We start from the raw sequence: 21,138 nt of genomic DNA on the forward strand, positions 1-21,138 counted from the left end.
CTCTGTCTTAAAGACACTTATTGATTTGGCCTCCACAGCCTTCTGTGGCAAAGAGTTCCACAGATTCACTCTGGCTGAAGAAATTGCTCCTCATCTTTGTTTTAAAGGATTGTCCCTTTAGTCTGAGATGATGTCCTCTTGTTCTAGTTTCTCCCACGAGTGGAAACATCCTCTCCACTATCCAGGCCTCTCAGTATCCTGTACGTTTCAATAAGATCCCCCCTCATCCTTCTAAACTCCAACGAGTGCAGACCCAGAGTCCTCAGCTGGTCCTCATATGACAAGTTCTTCATTCCTGGGATCATTCTTGTGATCCTCCTCTGGACCCTTTCCAAGGCCAGCACATCCATTAGTTTGTGCGTTAGTGCCTCCTGGTGGCAGTAAAACCTCCCTCAATTAAATTGGAGAGTGGAAGGGACTGGCGTGGAATTCCTGACGACTGGTGGCGGGATGTAGGCTCCCCGGTGAGTGGAGATTAGGGGCGGAATTCTCCGAAACCCCGCAGAATCGCCCGGGGCTGGCGTAAATCCCGCCCCCGCCGTGGCCAGAATTCTCCACCACCCGGGAATTGGCGGGAGCGGGAACCGCGCCATGCCGATCGGCGTGCCCCCTGCGCCGTTCGGCGTGCCCCCCGCGGCGATTCTCTGGTCCGCGATGGGCCGCAGTCCTGCTGCTGACAGGCCTCTCCCGCCAGCGGGAGTTGGAGCACCTCTGGTGCTGGCGGGATTGGCGGCGCGAGCGGGCCCCCGGGGTCCTGGAGGGGGGGTGCGGGGCGATCGGGGCCCACCGATCGGCGGGCGGGCACTCTTTTTCTTCCGCCGCCGCCACGGCCTCCACCATGGCAGTGTCGGAAGAGATCCCCCTACCACACTTGCGCCGGTGGTGACATCAGCAGCCGCTGACGCACCGGCGCTTGCCTGAACCGGCGATGGCCTTTCGGCCAGCCCCGACGCCGGGCGGCGTGCGTCAAAGGCCGTTGCCGCTGGGTTTGGCGCCAGTCGGCGTGGCGCCAACCACTCCGGCGGGGGCCTAGCACCTAAGGTGTGGAGAATTCCGCACCTTTGGAGAGGCCCGGCGCCGGAGTGGTTGGCGCCACTCCGCTACGCCGGGACCCCCCACCCCGCCGGGTAGGGGAGAATCCCGGCCTATGTCCCTCATAATTTCATACACCTCAATCACGTCCCCTCTCAGCTTTCTCTGCTCCAGGGAGAACAACCCCAGCCTATCCTGTCTCTCTTGATAGCTGAAACTCTCCACCCCAGGTAACAGGGGCTGGTTTAGCACAGTGGGCTAAATAGCTGGCTTGAAATGCAGAACAATGCCAGCAGCGCGGGTTCAATTCCCGAACAGGCGCCGAAATGTGACAACTATGGGCTTTTCACAGTAACTTCATTGAAGCCTACAAATGACAATAAGAGATTATTATAATATTATTATTATTAACATCCTGGCGAATCTCCTCTGCACCCTCTCCAGTGCAACCACTTCCATTCCATAATATGGTGACCAGAACTGTACACAATACAGTGCTCCATTCAGTCTTGTGGGAGAGACCTGATAGAATCAATTGCCCTTCAGGCATTTAAGTGGCCACAATTGTGCCTTGCCCATGACTAATGAGCCCACTATCCCTGAGCCCACCGCAATTTAGTGGTGACACAGTGTTTAAGCGGGAGTCACACATCCTTCCCAAACACTCAGAAGACCACCCAACAAAAGCTGCAGGGTTTGCTGTGGGTGGGGGGAAGATTATCAGCCATTTTGACCTTGGTGGGAAGCCGGGGGGGGGGGGGGGGGGGGGGGCACGAAAAGCCATCCGTAATTGTTTCTGACCCATACACCTTTTCATCTCCTGCAACCACAAATCTTTGTTCTAGGGACCCACAGAGTTCCTTGACCTCTGCATTGCTACCAGTTGCCAATGCTTCCTCTGGTACCATGATTGGCATGAGAAGCTGCCAACCTCTGATTGGCTGCTCAGTGGACAGTGCTTCCACCGCTGGGGACCCAATCACAGAGAAGGCCCAACGGTGGCCATTTAAGTGCCCGATGGGCACTTGATTTCCTTGGACATCACACACAAGAGCACCAGAGATTCTTTTCCAGTTCGCTGACGGGTAAATGAGACATCCACCAGTCTGGCAAAGTACCAGCCAACATCAGAGAAAACAGAATTGTCTGGACATTATCACGTCGCTATTTGGAGGAGATGGCTGTGCAAATACTGTCTGCAACATTTCCTTAAAACAGTGATTATAGTTCAAAAAGTACTTCAAAATGCATTGAGACATCAATGTGGTTCTGTAAAGTGCTATTTCACCGCAAACCTTTCTTGTTTTTAGCCAGCCGATGCCCCATTGTGACATAAACATTGTGAGGCTCCTCTCCCTCAATGTTGGTGAAAAGCAGGTGCAAGGTATGGTGGTTCAAACGTGACATAGAGAAGATTAGAAAGGCGGTGTCACTGGTTAACCCAGAAGCCCAGACCAATAGGAGCATGAGCTTGAATCTACCATGGTAAGCTGGCAGCATTTAAATTCAGTTAATAAAACTGGGATTTAAAAAGATTGCCAATAAAATAGCGATCATGAAGCCATTGTCAATTGTCATAAAAACCCATCTGGTTCACTCGTCCTCTTCAGGGAAGGAAGTCTGTCGTCCTTACCTGGTCTGCCTACATGTGACTCAGGATCCACAGTAATGTAGTTGACTCTTAAATGCCCGAGCAAATCACTGAGTAGTACCAAACCATTGGGAAGCCTACAAGAAGGAATGAAACCACATGGTCACCCGGCATTGACCGAGGCACCAGAAATGGCAATTACAAACCTAACCCTCGCGATCCCTAAACGTCTAACATCCTCCTGTCTAACATCTGGTGGCTTGTGCCAAAATTGGAACCGCTATGAAATGACAACATATCTTGCAGACAATGTCCCAGGGCCCACCATCACCTGTCATAGAATCATAGAATTTACAGTGCAGAAGGAGGCCGTTCAGCCCATCGAGTCTGCACCAGCCCTTGGAAAGAGCACCCTACCTAAGCCCATACCGCCACACTAACCCCACACCTCCACCCTATCCCCGTAACCCCACCAACCTTTTTTGGACACTAAGTGCAATTTAACATAGCCAATCCACCTAACCTGCACATCTTTGGACTGTGGGAGGAAACCAGAGCACCTGGAGGAAGCCCACGCAGACACGGGGAGAACGTACAGACTCTGCACAGACAGTGACCCAAGCCAGGATTCAAACCTGGGGCCCTGGAACTGTGAAGAAACTGTGCTAACCACCGGTAGGACTAAGGTGGCATAATTTCTGTCAGGGGGGAACTGCATGGGAGTTCTCAATATCGACTCTGGACCCCATGAGATCTCATGACATCAGGACAAACATGGGCAAGGAAACCTCCTGATTAGAACCTATTGTTTTCTCATGGGCCGGGGTTTAGAGAACCCCAAAGTGTATCATGGAGTTCACCTGACCCATAACTTTTAATAGATTGTGGTAAGAGGAGCACACGGCCCACTCTGCAGGTGTGGTACAGCAGAAATGGAAAAGTATTTTTTAAAGCAAAACAATGTTTAGTCTATGAACTCAAGTTAACCTTTTTAAAACATACAGTAAACATCTTAGCGACCATCAATTCAAATACAACCCCCAAAGAATACAACACTAAGTAATCCTTACTAAATTCCCAAACAACATTCAGAAGACAAAAGAAACACCTTTTAACACAAAGATCAGGTTTAAATTTGCTATTGAGAGCAGTTGCCATGTTGAAATCAGCAAATGAACATTCATAAGCTTGTAGAGACTCACACACATCCTGCTGTGATTGCGGCTTCTCCAAAACTAAAATGAAACCAAACCCACCCTGCAGCAAAAAGCCTAAAGCGGAAGTAAAAAGCTGACAGACAGCACAGCTCCATCCACTCTCTGACATCACTGCAGTAATAAACACCATATCTTAAAGGTACTCTCACTACAGACATTTATATACACACCCATTTATAAACACCTATTTGTTCAAGGTACTCTCACATGATAGTTTCCTTCATCCCATCCCAACCCCTGAACTGATGAATTTGTACTCCTCCATAATAAATACCAGTTGACAGAAGCACTGAGGGTGGTTGAGGATGGTTGGGGACTTCAACGCCCATCACCGAGAGTGGCTCTGCAGCAAGCCGACTGACTGAGTCTTAGGTAATATTCGACATTCAGGAAACCTGGCTCTTCTAGACCACGGAACTGTCTTCCTGACTCAGTCTCTGCCTCTGTTGGTACGAAAGATTCTGCAATGACAGATTCGGGAATTTCTTCTGTAGTAGAGCTCAGTCCTGGCGTATCACTGTCCACACACTCCAACCTGAATTCTTCTGGTGAAGACTCATAAAGCTAGTAATTGGTCTTTAAGACGTCGCTTTTTTCAGTTTTCACTTGTTGTATAGCTCCCAGCTAAAACTCGTTTTCCCGGGTTGAAGACTCTACTCGGAGTTTTGCTCTCTCCGAGCAATTTGTGCTTGTTGCTGCTATTTGACTATTTCCAAAGTGTCAGGTAGTACCAAGAAGTTGAATTGTGAACTGAATTTCCTCTTGAAGAGTGGTATCCCTGGTGAGTTCTGTGTTGTTGTATGTGTGGAATTTCTTTATGACATTAGAAAATTGTTAATAAATCTTGGCAAAGAGCCTTGATGTCTTGATGCCTTAACTGCGTGTTTGGGTGTTACAGGTGATATGGAGCATATTTGATATGTTGAATAGCAATCCCCTTTAATCTTCAAACTCTTTTGATGTAAATCGAGTCCCATTATCACTTACAACTTGTTCCAGGCTTCCGAACCTTTCGAATATCTTACCCAGTCACTCAATGGTTTGTTCGGTTATCGTGGATTTCATGATTGCAAATTCTGGCCATTTGGAGTGTGCGCCAACCATCACTAGGAATATGCACCCCTCAATTGGACCAGTGTAGTCTATGTGTATTCTCTGAATTGGTTGCGTCGGCCAATCTCACAGATGTAAGGGTTGCAGAGGTGGAATGTTTCTTAGTGTAGTGCAGGATTGGCATTGGCCCACCTTCGCCTTAATTTGGGAATCTAATCCCGTGCCAGCTGCTTCATCCTCACCACATCAGGATGTCTTTCATGTGGCTGATTAAGGATTCTGCTACACAAACAGGGAGGAATAATCACTCAAATTCCCCATAACAGAACACCACTCTGGACAGTCAACTCAAGCCTTCTCGGGATGTAAGGCTCGAGGTCTGGATTCTTCCGATGCGCACCTCTTAACTATCTTTCAGGATCATATCCATAACATTCTACATCACTGGAACGGCTCTTGTATACCTCTTGTATACCTCTGTACTTGAGATAAAGTCACAGGTACATTATCCTCGTGAGATAGATAAGATATTTACAAAATTTTCTTCTAATTCTTGTTTAACTTCAGGACCTTCTTTGACTTGTAACAGCAGTCTGGATAAAGCATACACCTTTCCGTGCTGTCTGATTTACAATACTGGACATCAGAATCATGTACCGATGATAGGAAAGGCCATCTCTGTGTTTGACCAGCTGCTAAAGAAGAAAAAACTTTATCCAGCCCAAAGATTTGTAGGTAAGGATTGATGATCCAGTCGAAAATGCCAAACGAGGTCCATAAAAGTAATGGTGAAACCTTCGCATGCTGAAAATTATGCTCAAATCTTCTAGCTGGGCAGCACGGTGGCACAGTGGTTAGCTTGGCTGCCTATGGTGCTGAGGACCCGGGTTCGAATCCCGGCCCTGGGTCACTGTCTGTGTGGAGTTTGCACATTCTCCCTGTGTCCGTGTGAGTTTCACCCCCACAACCTAAGGATGAAAGATGTGCAGGATAGGCGGATTGGCCACACTAAGTGGTCCCTTAATTGGAAAAAATAATTGGGTACTCCAAATTAAAAGAAAAATCTTCTTCCAGCTGAGCATAATTCGATTCTGCGCTAGTGAGTGTTCTTGAGGCAAATGCTGTTGGTCGTTCCTCTCCTGAGGTCTCTGTGTGCAAGACAACTGTGCCAACCCCCTAGGGCGTTGCGTCACAAGCAAACTGTAACCTCGGCTTTGGATTGTAGTGGACCAATAACTCTGACTTCTTTAAAACGTATTTTTTAAAGAAAGTTTCCAATTAAGGGGTAATTTTATCGTGGCCCATCCATGGAGAATCAGGTGAATTGTTGACGACTTCCGAGGGTTTAAATAGTTTTTTTTCTTGCCATAAACCTGTTGATAATTCTTTCCATCCCAAATCTTCATCAATGGTTGCTTATGTCCTGAATCCTCATCGCCAGTTTTGTCTTCTGTTATATTTTTGTTGTTGAGCACAAAGAGAAAAGAAGTAGAGGTGCCACGACCTGTGTTCATAGAAACACGGTGCAGGATTTCTTAAGAGATGTTGCTTCTACAGAAAAACTCTCAGCTGATGTCACTACAGATCACATGGTGGTCTACCAGGCATTACTTGAATATATAACAGACCTCCCTTAACATTTTCTAAAATAAATATTTTTATTAGCGTTTTCAAAATCCTTTTTACATAAATTACATTACACACATTTAACTAACATTTAACAATCCCTTCCTCAACCCGAAAACAATTAATTAACTAACCCCCCCCCCATTGCTTTTAGCTGCTAACTGAGGTTAATTCCTTAAAATGAGATATGAACGGACATTTTGAGAAAGCATTTGACTGAGTGTGGTGTCACGGAGCCCTAGCAAAACTGGGGTCAATGGGAATAAAGGGGAAAACTCTCCAGGTTGGAGTCATACCTGGCACAAAGGAAGGTGATTGTGGTTGTTGGAGGCCAATCATCTCAATCACACGACATCACCAGGAGATCCTCAGGGTAGTGTCCTGGGACCAACCATCTTCAGCTGCTACAACAATGACTGTCCTGCCATCATATGTCAGAGATGGAGATGTTCACTGATGACTGAACAATGCTCAGCACCATGTGAGATTCCTCAGCTACTGAACCAGCCATTCCCAAATGCAACAAGACGTGGACAACAATCAGACTTGGGCTGATAAATAGGAAGGAATATTAGCATTGCACAGGTGTCAGACAATGACCATCTCCAACAGGAGAGAATCCAATCCCCCTTGACATTTAATGGAATTACCATTGCTGAATCCCCCACTATCAACATCCTAGGGATTATCATTGACCAGAAATTTAACTGGACTCAGCCATATAATTACTGTGGCTACAAAAGCAGGTCAGAGGCTGGGGATTCTGTGGAGAGTAACTCACCTCCTAACTCTCCAAAGCCTATCCGCCATCTACAAGGCAAAGGACTGGAGTGTGATGGAATACTCACCATTACCTGGAGAAGTGCAGCTCCAACAAAACTCAATAAGCTCAACATCATCCTGTATAAAAGAAGGCCGCTTGATTGGAACCCAATCCAACACCTTCCATATCCATTCCCTTTATCACCAACGCACAGATGGTACGTAGTGTGAAACAGATATAAGATGCACTGCAGCAATTCACCAAGGTCCTTTCTAGCAGCACAACCTTGAGGTACAAAGAGAGCATATCCATAGGAACACCCACACCTGATTCACTGTCACTGGGTCAAAATCCTGGAACGCCCTCCCTAACAGCACAGAGGGTGTACCTACATACCAAGGATTGCAGCGCTTCAAGAAGGTGGCTCGCCATCATCTTCTAAAGGGCAATGAAAATGCTGCCCTAGGCAGCTGCACGCACATCCCATTAAAGAATAATTATATGAAAAGATGTTTCTACTTGTTCGTGAAGACAAACCCAAAGGTCGTCAACGTAAGATAGTCAATAATAAACCTGGTTAGAAATTCAAGTAAGTTTGCTTTGCTTTGGTGAGACCATGGACATTGCTAACAAATGATGTGGTTGAGACAAATTAAAGGTGAAGTTAGAAAAGTGCATGAGAGAGAGAGTATATGCTGGGGGAGTGAAAAAATATAAGGTGGGACTTTCCGGCCCATTTCGCCGGTGGGACATTCTAGTCCCATTGAAGGTGAATCACTCCCCCAACCCACCGTCGGCGGGACGGGCGAGCCATGCATAACGCTGTAGACTTCGGTCGGACCATAAGATCCCGCCCAAAGCCGACTCCGCCATTGGAAAACACGCCTGTAATGGGAGGAGGCGGAGCTGGAAAACCGAGCCCATAATGCGGCAAGAGGTTCACATTCGAGCATAATCCCTGGCAAAGAAATGAATAGCTCAATCTGTGCTGTAAATTCCATGCAATGAGTTAAGAGAAGGTGCACATGATCACTGTACACTCTGTTTCCCGCAAGAATTTTAATTTTGTCTTTATTATTGGCTGGTCAAACAAAACCTGCAAACGAAGCAATTAAATCACGTAAGGAGTTTTTGAAAGTTATTTTGGCTGCCACCTTGTTTATCTGGGAAAGATCAGGAATAGTAACTGGAAAGTTCACAGGTGCATATTACACTGGGAAGTACGTTAGGCATTAAACCAACAGAGCAGTAAATTTAGCAGTTTCATGAGCGGACCTGAACTCCAGGAGTATTTTTTTTTTGGCTTGCAGGCAAACAGCATTAACACATTATACAGAAGCTAAGTGAATTAATAGATAACATACAAACGCACTCAGTGCACTTTCCTGGACTGGTTCTGATTGCCTGAGGTAGTTGGTGGCCAGTTTTCCACAGCTACTCCCAATCCCCCACCACCCACACCCCCGCCCCATCTTATTGTTCCTGAGTTTTTTTCCTGTTTCGTTGCCCAACAATAACAGCAACTTGCGGTTCAAAGAAGCCACTTCATAAAACAAACTATCTTCAGTCACTTCACACGAACATCATCAAACAATATTTGATACGTAATTTGTATAAATGTTCTCATGCGCTTTGTCTAAATAAAGAACCCACAATGTGTTCACCCAATCTCTAATGAGTAATTGGTGTCTTTATGTCATTATACAAACACTCTGACCCACAATCGCAAAGCTTCACTCCAATGCGTTTCTGGACTCTTCACATGTATTTGGTAAAATTTCAATGCCGTGCCAGAAAAGGGACTAATTATGCCTTCAAATACTTGAATTGACAACCCATCTGGGCCAAGTAGGTGGTCTATCAAATAGTTGCTGGACTCCATGAAAAGCACACACAGGCCAGGAACAGGATGGGCACCTGATACCATCTCAACAGCATTTCCCTGCTCCACTACACCCCCCACCACCCTTCATCCCCCCCCCCCCCACCCTGCTCCACCAGCCCCCCACCCCACTCCACCACACCCCCACCCCCCTCCACCGCCCCCCCCTGCTCTACCAGACCCCTAATCTGCTCCACCGACCCCACATCCCGCTCCACTGTCCCCCTACTGTCCACTACACCCCCCTCATCTGCTCCACCCCCACCCCATGCCGTCCACATCCTCCCTATCCCACTCCATCCCCTCCCTGGCCCTGCTCCGCTGCACCCCAACCCCATTCCAACAGCCTCCACCCCATTCCACCCCTGTCCCCACCATGCTAATCGCCCCCCCCCCCCCCCCACTCTCTCACCTGGCTCCACCCCATCACCCTGCTGCACCGCCCCCCCATCCCACTCCATCCCCTCCCTGGCCCTGTTCCACTGCACCCCACTCCAACAGACTCCAACCCATTCCACCCCTGTCCCCACCATGCTAATCGCCCCCCCCCACTCTCTCACCTGGCTCCACCCCATCACCCTGCTGCACCGCCCCCCCATCCCACTCCATCCCCTCCCTGGCCCTGTTCCACTGCACCCCACTCCAACAGACTCCAACCCATTCCACCCCTGTCCCCACCATGCTAATCGCCCCCCCCCCCCACTCTCTCACCTGGCTCCACCCCATCACCCTGCTGCACCGCCCCCCCATCCCACTCCATCCCCTCCCTGGCCCTGCTCCACTGCACCCCACTCCAACAGCCTCCACCCCACTTCACCCCTGTCCCCACCATGCTAATCGCCCTCCCCACTCTCTCACCTGGCTCCACCCCATCACCCTGCTGCACCGCCCCCCCATCTCGCTCCACCACCCTCCCCACTCCGCTGTGCCAACCCCCATCCCCACCCCACTCCACCGCCCTCCCCGAACCCACTCCACTCCTACCCCCCCACCCACCCACAACTATGGCTGCCTCCACAAGTCTGATAAAATTCCAGCTAAAATGGCATCAATCATGTTAAAATGTTCTGAAACAATGATTGGACATTATACAATATGGATCTTTGGGACTTTCCCCATCACGAATACAGAAATAAGTGCCAATCGCTTTTCTTCTGAAGCCAATTCCCTCTTTATGAATGAAAATCCTACGCAGAGCCTGGTAACTGGGTTAGGTTTTCAGCTAAGATTCACAAAATAGTGTTTCCCCCCTGTCAGTGCGTGTACAGAATTTCCAATATTGTACAGCCAATGAGGCTTTAAGAATTAAATCAGGGATTGGTACCAATGTAAGAATTCAAATTATAATTATGGGGCAGCACGGTAGCATTGTGGGGCGGCACGGTAGCATTGTGGATAGCACAATTGCTTCACAGTTCCAGGGTCCCAGGTTCGATTCCCGGCTCGGGTCACTGTCTGTGTGGAGTCTGCACATTCTCCCCGTGTGTGCGTGGGTTTCCTCCGGGTGCTCCGGTTTCCTCCCATAGTCCAAAGATGTGCAGGTTAGGTGGATTGGCCATGATAAATTGCCCTTAGTGTTGGGTGGTGTTACTGGGTTTTGGGGTGGAGGTGTGGACCTTTGTGTAGGCTGCTCTTTCCAAGAGCCGGTGCAGACTCGATGGGCAGAATGGCCTCCTTCTGCACTTTAAATTCAATGAAAACTATGAAAAGCAACCACATTAAAAGGCTGCTTTAATCAACAAATTGGAATTAAAAATAGGCACAGAACATTAATGAGGCTCCATTAATGGTGTAATGTACCAAATAGCTAAGAAGATAACGTCAGGGATCAGTTCATGTTTCAGCAGCCTACAGACTTCACTATGAACTTAACCTCACCCCACCACATACTGGGCAAGTACAACACGGCCATCTTTCAAATGAGGTGCTAAACCGAGGTGTTATCTGCTCTCTGTAGTGGGAATAAAAGATTACATGATGCTGCATGGAACAGAAGGAAGGTTCTCCCCAGTATCCTGGCCAAACTTTATTGTTCAGCAAATGGCAATAAAACACATAAACTGCTCAATATCATCTTACTGTCAGCTGGGGAGAGTGTCGAATGGCTCCCCTCTTTTACCTCCCCTCGTTTGATCACAGCATGGCTTTTTTAAAAGATGGTTGCACTCATCAATTCCATGTGACCATAACACACAGGACCAGATAGGTTTCCTTGAGATTTAAAAAAAAACAAAGGGGATAGTTTTTATTTTACTCAACCCAGTAATAATGAGAAAACCTTCCGGCTTTTACTCACACACAGAGACAGACACAGACATATACAAACATAGACACACGCACACATATACAAACAGACACACGCAGACAGACATTCACAAATACAAACATAGACACACACATACACAGACACACACATATACAAAGATAGACACACACATACACAGACACACACATATACAAAGATAGATACACACATACACAGACACACACATATACAAAGATAGACACACACATACACAGACACACACATATACAAAGATAGATACACACATACACAGACACACACATATACAAAGATAGACACACACATACACAGACACACACATATACAAAGATAGACACACACAGACACACACATATACAAACATATAAAAACATAAACGCACACATACACAAACATAAACAAACATGGACACACACAGAAAGTCACATATACAAACATAGACACACACATACACATACACACACATATACAAACGGAGACATACACATACACACACATATACAAACATAGGCATACACAGACACATACACAGATAGACACATATACAAACATAGACACACACAGACACATACACAGACACATATACAAACATAGACACACATACACAGACAGGCACATTTACAAACATATATACACACACATACACAGACACACACATATACAAACATAAACACACACACACAAATACACACAGACACACACATGTACAAACATAGAAATACACACACACCCACAACACAGGCACACATACAGACACACATATACACAAAGACACACAAACACACAGACACTAACACATCAGATTCACAAACACAGGCACACACAGGGACACACATACACACAAAGACACATGAATTCACACAACACAGGCACACACACAGACACACACATCATAGTCACAAACACAGGCACACACATATACACAGACACACACACACAGACACACAGACACAGACACACACACCATAGTCACAAACACAGAAACACACACAGGAACACATATATACACAGACACACACACTCACACAAACATAGTCACAAACACAGAGACACATATATACACGGAGACACACCCACACAAACACAGGCACAGACACACCAAAATCACACATACAGTGACAAACAGAGACACGCTCTTTCAAGGCAATTGTTCCTGGTGTGACTTTGCACACAGATTATCTTCCTTTTATTGGTTTTGGAAATTAGAAGGTCCAGTGATGCAAATATGTTGCCATCTTTGACTATGATCTCAAGTCTTTGGAAGGTGGCTTCAGTCTTTTTAAAGAGTCAATTAGGCATTTCCAGCCAGTAATTTAAAAAGATATAGGTCGTGCATCAATCATAGTGCTATTTGTGTGAGTTTGCTGTGCGCAAATTCAGAATCACAGAAAAATACAGTGCAGAAAAGGCCCTTCAGCCCATCGAGTCTGCACCGCCGCATGAAAGGCACCTGAACTGCCAATCCTAATCCCATTTGCCAGCACTTTGCCCAGAGCCTCGGATATTAGACATGCCAAGTGCTCATCCAGGTATTGAAAAAAATTTTTTTTTAGAGTACCCAACTTATTTTTTCAAATTAAGGGACAATTTAGCATGGCCACTCCACCTGCCCTGCACATCTTTGGGATGCGGGGGCAAAACCCACGCAAACACGGGGAGAGCATGCAAACTCCACACGGACAGTGACCCAGAGCCGGGATTGAACCCGGATCTCGGTGCCGTGAGGCAGCAGTGCTAACCCACTGAGCCACCGTGCTGCCCATCCAGGTACTTTCTAAACAATGTGAGGCAGCCCACCTCTACCACGCTCCCAGGCAGTGCATCCCAGCACGTCACCACTCTCTGGGTAAAAAAGCTTTTCCTCAAATCTCCCCTGAACCAGGGCAGCACGGTGGCGCAGTGTATTAGCACTGTGGCCTCAAGACGGCGAGGTCCCAGGTTCGATCCCGGCTCTGGGTCACTTTCCGTGTGGAGTTTGCATATTCTCCCCGTGTTTGCGTGGGTTTTGCCCCCACAACCCGCAAATGTGCAGGGTAGGTGGATTGGCCACACTAAATTGCCCCTTTTTGGAAAAAATTAATTGGGTACTCTAAATTTATTTTAAAAAATCTCCCCTGAACCTCCTGCCTATAGGGGCTGGTTTAGCACACTGGGCTAAATCGCTGGCTTTTAAAGGCAGGCCAGCAGTACGGTTCAATTCCCGTACCAGCCTCCCCAAACAGGCGCCGGAATGTGGCGACTAGGGGCTTTTCACAGTAACTTCATTGAAGCCTACTCGTGAAAATAAGCGATGTTCATTTCATTTTCATTTCATTTCCACCCATCACCTTGAACATATGTTCCCTCGTAACTGACCCTTCAACAAGGGGAGCAGCTGCTCCCTATCCATCCTGTCCATGTCTCTCAAAATCTTGTCCACCTTGATTGGGTAGCCTCTCAGTCTTCTCTGCTCCAGAGAAAACAACCCAAGCCTATCCAACCTTTCTTCATAACTTAAGTGTTCCATCCCAGGCAACATCCTGCGCCCCTTCCAGTCCAATCACGTCCTTCCTATAATGTGGCGACCAGAACTGCACACAGTACTCCAGCTGTGACCTCACCAATGTTCTATACAGGTCCAACATGATTTCTTCACTTTTGTAAAAAATTACATGCTCTGGTTCTTGCAGTCCAACAGTGTTATGTTTACACTGAGCAACTCGTTACTAACTTACGGACCCCATCTTGCAGGGTGGTTTGCTTCTGCAGTCCAGATCGTGACAGTAGTTTTGACGCAATATTATTGCTTTAGAGAAAAACCTTCCAATGCACAAAGCCACCCCCAGCACAATTGAAGCAGGTGGTGTGGGCCTGAATCTGTGTTGTTAACACTGCCTCTACCACATTGACCGTTCCAACAGTGGTCCACACGGAAAGGATTTTGATCCCAGAGGCCGTTTATCATCCTTTTTTCTGCTGTTGGGGAAGAAGTCAGTTCCCAGTAAAGCGGGCAATTTTACGAGAGTGGACCTTTCACGGTTGTTTAAATGTGGATCTATGGCTTCCCAGATCGCTCAGTGGATGGAAACACTTGTGGTTCCAATCAGCACATTTCTACTGTGTGAAACACAAGAGGTAGTTCCAGAACTTTCCTGAGGCAAGAAGGTGTTGAATTTTAGCAGCCCTTTGGGAGTGGGCTGGGAGGAGGGAAAGTTGGTAAAATGACATGGGGAGGCTTTGGGTGGCATGTCAGAAATATCCCGGTCTCAGGCGGCATGGCGGCGCAGTGGTTAGCACTGCTGCCTCACGGGGCCGATGACCTACTTCACTGTCCATGTAGAGTTTGCACTTTCTCCCCATGTCTGCGTGGGTCTCCCCCCCCCCCCCCCCCCCCCCCCCCCCCCCACCCCCCCACAACCCAAAGATATTCAGGGTAGGTGGATTGGCCATGCTAAGTTCACTCACCTGGACCACAATGAACCTTTTGAGGAGGACCATTAAAGGCCTGTTCCCACATCAATTTAACAACAGCTGTGAGAGGGTAGGGGGAGGGGGTCAGCCTGACACATGAAAAGACCATCAAGGAATCCCTGGTAACCACCCAGTGGGCTCTGATGGTGGGAACTTCTTTTCTGGGCACTCTTTGGGCCAAGAGAGAGCTTCACACGTGGCATTGTCTGTTTCCCATGGCAATGGTACCACCTACTTCCCCCAGTCAAAGGGACCTGACTGATTGGTCCCAGAAGTTTTCGACCTCATTTACCACAGCAATGGCCACGGCAAACAGTGATGTTAATGAAGCCGCTGAGCTGCTCGTGCTTAGATTGGGCCGACAGGCCTTGAGGGACAGGCCACCATCCTTAATCGGCACGGCAGGCCCAACGGAAAGCCGTTTAATTGATTGCCACCGGTAAAAAGCAGCTCTGGGTCCCACTGCCCGCAGAACCAGGATGGGTGCTCCCTCCTCTGCCATCCCCCCCCCCCCCCCCCCCCCCCCCCCACCTCCACCACTGCTATCGGCTTGACAGCAGAGCCTTTGCTGCCATTGCAAAGTCCAGCCCAGTATTTCGCATAGTGCAATGCTGCAAGTTAAGTACACCAGCACTGATATTTGCCAAGACAAAGGGCTGGATTCTCCATTTCCGTGGTTAAGTGCCGGTTGAAACGGAGAATTCCCAGGAGTTTTACCACGTCAAAATCGGCGGCAAACCCTCACCAATTCCGGGACCGGTGAGGGGCTATCTGAGGCGTTGGGTGAAACACGCGAAAATGGCCGGAGAATGGCCGGGTCCGTGCCGCGCATGTGCATGGCAACGACCTGCAGTGGTCACGCCGTACAACATGGCGCCGGCTGTGCGCGGACCCGACCTGCCATCCGCGGCCCCATGGGCCACCCCCTGGCCACCGCCCACCAGCCCCCAGCCCTCGTGGAAGTCCCCGGCAAGCGACCCGGCTCCTGGCCGAGTGTGGCAATGGTGGACACTGTCCAAAGCCGCCATACTGGGTTCCCGACTGCCCAGATAACATGTCAACCGCTCAGTCGGGAACTTGCCCCATTGGTGCGGAATATCGCGGAAGGGTCTGTCGATGATGCACCCGCGCCGTTGAAATGGCATGTGGCACGCGACCCGATGCGCCATTTCAGAGGGGGCAGGGACTCGAAAACCAACGTCAAACCGGCACCGTCCCCGATTTGGGTGTCGGAATGGGTTCTCCGCCCAATTGCCGATTACAATATAGGCGTCGGGCAGCGGAGAATCCCGACAGTTGGTTCCTGTGCAGACTCATCTCTAACTCTGGGTGTGAAGTTACACCAATGCCCATCATTTTCCCTGGCCAATATTTATCCCTCAATCAGTATCAATAAGACAGTCTATCTAGTTGTTACCCCTTTACTCTTTACAGGAGCTTGCTGTGCGCATGTAGGCTGCTGAATTTCATACATTACAATTGTGACAACAACTTAATGACGTACACCATTGGCGGAAAAGTGCTTTGGGTTTTCCTGATGTTGGAAAAGGTGCTATATAAATGCACAGTATTGTTCTCCTTTGTTAAGGAAGGATGTAAATGCAGGAGAAACAGTTCAGAGAAGGTTTACCGGACTAATACCAGGAATGAGATGATTACTTTTTGAGGAAAAGTTGGTTTGTATCCACTGACGTTTAGAGAGGAAGAAGCAATTTGATTGAAACCTTTGAGATCCTGAGGGCATTTGACAGGGTGGATGTGGAGGAGATGTTTCCCCTTATGAGAAAATCTGGAAATTTATAGGGCAGTCATTGTTTCAAAGTATTGGGCTGGATTCTCCGAGTCACCGCGCTGAAATTGCGTTCGGCGTGGGGGCGGGAGAATGGGTGTTCACGCGGAAATCATGCCCAGTGCCGCTGAAGCGATTCTCCGGCCCTCGGAGAATCGCTCGAGTGTCGCGCGCGTACTCAGTCCACGGCCGCCCTGGTGGGGGGACGGGGGGATCAAGCACCGGGGTGGGGGGGGAGGGGGGGGGGGAGGGGGGGGGGTGCCTTATGGGCCACCTGGGGGGTGATCGGGCCGGTAATATGGAGCGGCGCGGGGGCGGTCGCTGGGACCTTCTTTCCTAGTCCAGGTCCGCTGGCTGAGTCCACCATGTCGCACGGAGCGGCTGCCTTTCTTAAGGAAAGTCCAGAGTGGAAGGCCAACGTTTTGATGCTGGTGTGGGGACATGGCCCCATTTTTGGAGAATCCAGCCCAAGGGCTCTATCATTTAATGCAGAGACAGGGGGGGGAATTATTTTCTCTCAGAGAATTTGGAGCTCACTTCCTCAGAAAGGGTTGGAAGTGGAGTTTTGAGTATTTTTAAAGCAGAGGCAGATAGTTTCTTGACAAGGGAGTAAAAGGTTAACAGGGGTAGGCCTGAGGTTACAAACAGATCAACGATTGTTTTATTCAGTGACGGGCAACCTAGGCAGTGAGTGGGCTGCATGTGTGACCCTCCTTCATCTCAGTGGGTGTGAGATTGAAATCGGGCTTGTTCGCTCACCAGGACCCCACGACTAAGATTAAACACATTTAATACACACCAAATATAGAAAATGCTTTCTCATCTGTATATTAGTGGTACTAATCATCAACTCCAAATGGAAAAAGCAAGAAATATTTACCCCTTGGACACAGCGGGAGTGCACGACTCTCCCAGTCAATGTTGTGAGCAATCAGCACGCACCTCACTTCACTTGTCCTCGCTTTACGTGCAAATCACTTCAGTCATACTGGTTGGAAAAAAGCTACGCGGGTGAAAATCAGCGGTATGCGGCAGCCCTGTCAGTGGGTAACGGTCAACAAAATGTCTCGTGGGCCGCACTCAGAGCCCAGATGGGTCGCATAAGGCCATCTCCGAGCTACAGGTTGCCTATCAATGACATTATTGGTAGGCAGGTTTGAGGGGCCTACTCCTGTCCCTAGTTCGTGTGCATGTTTATCGATCTTTCTTCTGGTGCACTAAACATGGCGAGTTCCGATAGTTTGACACCTGACTTCCGAAACTTTGGGGACAGTCATGCAACACAAGAGTTCTGTGCTGTGTTCAAGTTGATGAAAGCAAGTTTTGTCTCAATATTAGCAGAGAGAGTGTTACCCAGCTCCATGGGGCGAGGCTGCACAGCTAAGCCACCTATTGCTGCTTAGTTTTAATTTGCACAAGTTACTTGAAAAACATCAGGAAGTGCTCCCAGGGACCTGGCTAACATTCCTTCTTCAGCCAAAACCATGGGAAAAAAAAAACATCAAACCAGGGAACGAATGACTGTGTTTGCCGACGTAACAATCACTGCACTTCAAAAAGCAAGCCAGCGTCTGATGTGCTTTTAGATGCTCTCAACACCAAAGAGTGGTACGTGAATGCAAATATTAATCTGATGCTTGCAAACCACAATCGTGTCTTCTGGGTGTCAGATGTGGCTCAGTGTATAGATGCCTTGTTGCTGAGCCAGAATGTTCCGAGTTCAGATCCCGCTCCATATAGTTGGGTACATAATCTCAGCACATACTGCAGCACTGCACTGCCCGAGGTGCTGTTAAATTAATGTCTGTCTGTCCCCTTCGTATCTTTTGTATCTGGCAGCCTGTCCACATCCCCCACAATGGTGCAGGGAGAACCCTATGGGCAGGCTGAGCAGTCAGCCAGGCAAAATGATGGCATGCACCAAATATGGTACACAGGGATTGCAAAGTACATTGATCATAGATCACAGAATTTACAGTGCAGAAGGAGGATATTCGGCCCATCGAGTCTGCACCGGCTCCTGGAAAGAGCACCCTACCCAAGGTTAACACCTCCACCCTATCCCCATAACTCAGTAACCCCACCCAACACTAAGGGCAATTTTGGACACTAAGGGCAATTTATCATGTCCCATCCACCTTTCTTGATGTGTACAAAATTATGACATGCACCAATTGCCACATGTCGATGATGACATGCACCAAATAGGATGTGCACTGATTGCGACATGCATCAATGGCAACTTGCATGAATTGCGACACGCAGCAATGACAGACAGCAACATGCAATTGTTCTCTTCTATCAGTGGTGGAATTGCTATTGCAAGGGTAACAGGCCACCACCATGCACCCTGGTAGTTTCCTGAACTAACATCTGCCTCCTCGTTGATGTAACAGCAACCGTATCGCTGCAGTCAGGGCGACTGTCGGAATTAAAAGTTATCTCATTGAACGATCCCTATGGACCCTCCCAATCAAAGAAAACTGGATGCCGCACAATGAGGGTGAAGCGGGGGAGGGGAAAGATTCCAGATGTAAATAAAGACGATGTCAGGGAAAAACAATATGCAAATTGTTAGGGCATTGGTCCAAGACAAACAAAATTTGTCATTCATTAACACAGTTGTCTCATGTGGTTGTACTGGTGCCAATCCCACACAGCAGGCACATTTAAACCAAGTGTAAAGAAATCATTTACTCCTGCACAGGACACACTAGCACCTGTTTAATGGGACTCTTGCTACTTAAACCCATTTCCTGAGGTAAACATTCTTTTTGTTGTCTTTTAGACGGTCAGGTTTTATTAAATGAGGCGTTTTGAACATTCGCCAGCACACTTCCTTTTGCATTTTAGTGTTTTAGTCTGGAGTTGTGGACACGCAGTGGGTTCCCAGGGCGTGATTCTCGAGCCTTGGTGCTCTCGCTCAAGCTTAACGAGATCGGTGAATAGCGGGAGACGCCAATAATGAGATCTGCGGCAGGCGCCAAACAGTTTGCGATGCAACCGGCCCGTTCCCTAAGGTGAAATCGGGATCCCGCCGTAGTGTAGGGAGAAGCCAATTATCACCACTTAAGGCCTGCTTCCATACAATTAGCGAGAGTGACCCCATATGAAACGGCCTCCCGTCATTCAGCCCCCATATGAAACGGCCTCCCGTCATTCAGCGGCCTCTCCAGCAAGTGCTCACGCTTGTCCCTGCCCGTCTGCCCCGATGACGGCCCCTAACCCCCACTGACTGCTGAGGCCTCTGGCTGCGCGGCTGAACACTATTGTTCACAGGGAATTGGCAATCATGTTTAAATGGTCACTTCACACAACCCAAGTGGACTCCTGTGGTTGGGCGGGCCTTAGAACATAGAACAGTACAGCACAGAACAGGCCCTTCGGCCCTCGATGTTGTGCCGAGCAATGATCACCCTTAACCTTACAACCCCCAACAACCCCCCCCCCCCCCTTAACCTTACTTTTTAGGACACTAAGGGCAATTTATCATGGCCAATCCACCTAACCCGCACATCTTTGGACTGTGGGAGGAAACCGGAGCACCCGGAGGAAACCCACGCACACAGGGGGAGGACGTGCAGACTCCACACAGACAGTGACCCAGCCGGGAATTGAACCTGGGACCCTGGAGCTGTGAAGCATTTATGCTAACCACCATGCTACCGTGCTGCCCCATGTTGCAGGTGGGAGTCATTGCCTAGCATCCCAATCACACCCTGATGGCTGGACACTGTGGGAGGCAACGCCACACACACAACATCCAAACACCCAGGGGATGGTACACATCTCCGAAAACATGTCCATGGTGAGAGGGTGGGTGAGTGCCAGGGAGAGGTTGGGAGGGGGGGATGCCTGGAGAGGTTTGCAAAGGGTCTAGAGGTCTGCCCGCATTGCGTGAGGAAGTGACAGAGGCACCATAATGGCTGTGCAAAAAGATTTTAATATGTTCTACAATTCCAACTCCGAAAGGTGCCGCCCCCCCCACCACCACCACACCAATCCCCATCCCCCCCCCTGCAAATCCCCTACCTACCCCCTTACCCTCTCCCCCCTCCTCCGGTGCCATCAGTGTTCCTCAACGTATTGGCCTTCCCAGCTCCACCGCTATATCTTGTGTTTCCCCAGGATGCACATCTGAAATGGAGGCAGCCAGCTGCCTACCTCACCCCATGGCCCTCGATGCTCCTGGTAGGTGTTTTCTGGGGGCTCGAGGGCCGGAGGGCCCCGGCTCACTTGTCGACGGCACATGCCCAGCCGACCTGCCCTGTCCCATATGCTGCCTGTGAGATGTAACCTCATCACAGGGGTGGAATTCGGGGGAGCTGGTGGCCACTGTCGCCACTCCGTGGGACGGGTCCGGCTTGGCACCCAGTGTCCTCTTCTCCCAATCGGTGCCAATAGGGACTTGGAGTTCACTTTGGAATGGAGCGTCTGCTGGTTTGAGCCCC

Source organism: Scyliorhinus canicula, chromosome 9, assembly GCF_902713615.1.
Source record: "Scyliorhinus canicula chromosome 9, sScyCan1.1, whole genome shotgun sequence".
NCBI lineage: Eukaryota > Metazoa > Chordata > Chondrichthyes > Carcharhiniformes > Scyliorhinidae > Scyliorhinus > Scyliorhinus canicula.